The sequence below is a fragment of the Rhagoletis pomonella genome, unplaced genomic scaffold (assembly GCF_013731165.1).
Source record: "Rhagoletis pomonella isolate Grant_MI unplaced genomic scaffold, Rhpom_1.0 Rhpom_scaffold_00001, whole genome shotgun sequence".
NCBI classification, from domain to species: Eukaryota; Metazoa; Arthropoda; class Insecta; order Diptera; family Tephritidae; genus Rhagoletis; species Rhagoletis pomonella.
In genome coordinates, this window is record NW_023458555.1 from 42643608 (window position 1) to 42647341 (window position 3734).

Sequence of the window (3734 nt, forward strand, 5' to 3'; positions counted from 1 at the left end):
TAAACCACCAACAAAATACACATAAATGTTGAATTTGCGTAAATATTCTTTATCCAAATAATGTAATAATAAATAAATGAAATCTCGATCGGCGATCACTGAAACGCAGCTAGTCACTGTACACGCGAAAAAGCGATGTTGCCACGTTTTCTCATTAAGTTAGGGTTTACACCAGACATAATTGTCAAGACAATTATGCCACAATGATGTGTTTGTTGTAAACACGGCGAATTCCTTTAATTGTCCTTACAATATTGTCCGGTGTAAACCCTTAGTAAAACATGTTCGAATCGTGGAAATTTTAGATCACAGGGTTGCTTTTTTCATTTAGATTCTTAATGCAAAAACAGAGTTGCATTTAGTTGACGAATTTTGTATGGATAAATGTAAATTTAAAATAGCATTGAGAGCTAAATGTGATTTTACCCGTAAGCAAAAACAGCCCATTATGTGTCGGTATAAGCAAGTTATTTGACTACTTGATGGCCTTACCAAAAATCTCTAGCTTCGTATCACTGGACTGTTAAATAAACGCTCAAAATGGCCAAATTACAGTCCCTACATGAACAGTGATAGTCATTTGATTGATCATGTGTAACTCAATGGTGATGGAAATGTCCATCAAACAATCCCATCACGTTTTTAAGGCCAATGTGCAAAAAATTATGAAAACAAATATATACATGTGATTTTTTATCTTCTTTCAACATACGACCTTATCTCATGGTCTCTTTTTGGCCAACGCAAAGTTTGCAAATTGTGTTAGTAAGATAAATGAGAATGTGTTAGTTTCCATCACCCTATTCTTGTAGGGGTACAATAAACTTTATTGTGTTACAAACCATTAAAATAATTGCTAGTGCAATTACAAAACTTTACGATACTCGTTAAAGCAATTACAACGCTTTACAAAATTTGCTAACACAATTCATCTCTGTTTTACCACCTAACTCGTAGTCTGCTGATTCGCGACTCACTTGCCTTGTAGCTTACCATCTTGAAACTAACTCACCTTGCTGTAGTAGCGGCCTTATATACCTGCGCCCGCACTCATGGCAACTGTAGATCGTTCTGAAGTTTATCGCTCATTCTTCCGTTCTCTCGCTGTTCGCAGTATTCATCCACTTGACGGTTTTCGCTGTCAAACATTCTACGTCATTACTCGGACATTCTGCCATTTTCTTGTTGTTCGCTTCGGGTTGACGCAGTATTCCCCACACTGCCCTTCACCTAAACCTGATCATCCCGATCAGACACACGTTCTGCTCCAAACGCTGCAAGTCTTTCCAAGTGGACCACCTTCCTGGAAACCCTCTCGGCTCGATGCGCTATTGGGCATTGCTTTCAGCTTAGCTCCGGGAGTGCACCATCTCACATAGCCTTGCATCTGCCGGCCACTGGTGGTGACCAGACCATGTCCTGCTCATGGGCACCTTTTCGTTGGATTTATTCCGCTTCCTCTGTCAATGACTACCAGGCCTCGATCCTCGAGTTGCTTTGCGTTTAGCACATCCTCCTGAATCCATATCCTCACGCTGAAACTTACCTACTGTTTCCGCATCACACTCTTCCGCCGACGTCAACTTCATTTACCGGACATGTATAACCTCAATCTTGGCCTCCGGCTTTACTGCTTGCCTTTGCTTCCTTTGCAAAGCGTGATTTTTTCCTGGATACATCGAAGAGCGCCTACTGTTTTCACAGCCGCCTCCATTTCCGGGTACCGGCGTATCACCGTTGCAACGCGGTTCAGTGGTTCCATTCCTGTCGGAAACACTGCCTCTTTTTTACTGAGTTGGCGGAACCTTTACGCTTTTCCTGCATCGGTGAACCGCTTCCTTCTCCTGACGAAACTAGTCCATATCCATCAATGCCAACCTCTGTCCAACTAACCACTTCCGCTGCTGGTGGAATCTTCGGCACTTCCTCTAAGACCAACCGTCTGCTGTCGTACTGGTTGTCGTAGCCAACCCCAAGTAGCACTTTTCTGTCGCGATATGTCAGGATCATTCCCTGGAGGTCAATCCTCATGCCTTGGCTAAGTAGGAAGTCCACGCCGATGATGACTTGATTGACAATGTCTGCCACTATAAACTTGGTGTACGAGGCCACGCCCCCGATTATTACCTTGATAGTACTTCTCCTATTGGTTGATTGATTGCTGCAGGTAGTGGCTTCACATAAAAAGAGGCCAAATCAGGTCTAATAGTGGAATGTGGCGGTCAAGTATCCACTGTCAGCACTCGCGCTTACCTATTCACACATCCACCAACAGTGAGGTTGGAGATTATGGGGCATTAAATTGCGAGAGCCAGCGCGCACCCTTTTCTGCTGGCTCGTTTTAGTTTAACGACTGACCGGAGTTAGGCTCGTCTTCCTCAGCCCTGCGTTTTCATATTGCTGAACTGTTAAACCGTATTAAATTCGTGTGCACCATTCCAGCACCATCCTTTCTCTCGGTTGCACCAGTACTCTTCCTGCCATCGACTTGAGTGTTTTCAGGATCTCGTTCATCAATGTCAAGTGTATCCACTTCTACTCGGTGGGCTTTGTAGGCTGGTCTACTTAGGAGCGCCGCCGTTTCACGTGTCTGAGCATACGAGACAGTTTCAGCAAATGTTGGCTTTGGATTCGCCTACGTCTCTCACTTGGTGTACATGTCCCGTATTCCGCTGATGAAATTTTTACCATTTCGAGGTGCTCACCAAATGCGTCTCAAATTACCAAATGAGCCAACTTCTCGATCTCAGAGGCGAATTCCTGTAGAGACTCGTGGCCATTTTGGTAGTGATTCTCCAGCTCCTTCTGGTAAATTTGCTTCCTGTGCTCTCCACCATAACACCTTTCCACAGAACCCATCAATGCATCGTAGTTGTTCCTTTCACAGTCAGGAATAGTCTGCAATATTTCCGCTGCCGGTCTTTTCAATGCAACAAATAACACAACGGATTTATTTTCCACGCTCTAACGATTTGCTGTAGCCATCTTCTCGAATTGGAGCTTAAAGACTGGAAAGGAGTAGTGCCGACAAAGGATGAAGTATTTACCTTAAGTGCGCTCGTCGAAGTAGCTGGATGATTAATCTGCAAATTACGGAGGCGACCTTCCAACTCTTCTACCTTGTCCTGTCTGTCTTCGATTTTATCCTGTATTTGCATAATCTTTGCATCCCGTGCTATCAACTGGGATGATATATGCGCCTCTTGTGCTTGTAGTTGGGGTTCTAGCGGTGATGACACCTGCGCTGATGCCTGTACCGACAGCTCCGAACTTTGTGCTTCAAGCTATGTTTGCATCTGTGATATGGCGGCTAATAACGTGTCCATGTCCATAGCTGTTGAGGAACTAGGAGCCTTTTGCTGTTCTTCAACCTTCCTGGATGTCTGATGCACATCCTACGACGAACAAGCAGCATCACCCTTCTGTTCGTCCTTCGTGGATATCGCGTCGTCCTCACGATGGAAGATTTAGAAGATTCTCCTCTGGGATTTATTTAACAATCCCAATTCTGACACCAATTATTACAATTATCCTTGACTACCATTTTGCTGCCAAAAATTTGAATATTAAGAAAATTTGCTCTTGCATTTTCTTTTAACATCCAATTCGGGGCATAAATGCAGTATGGGTCCGATTCTAAAATTTAAAAAAAAAATATTCGGATCGATAGAGATGATTGAGCTGAGTATAATAGGCTGTTTTTGCTTACGCGTAAAAGCACATTTAGCGCATTT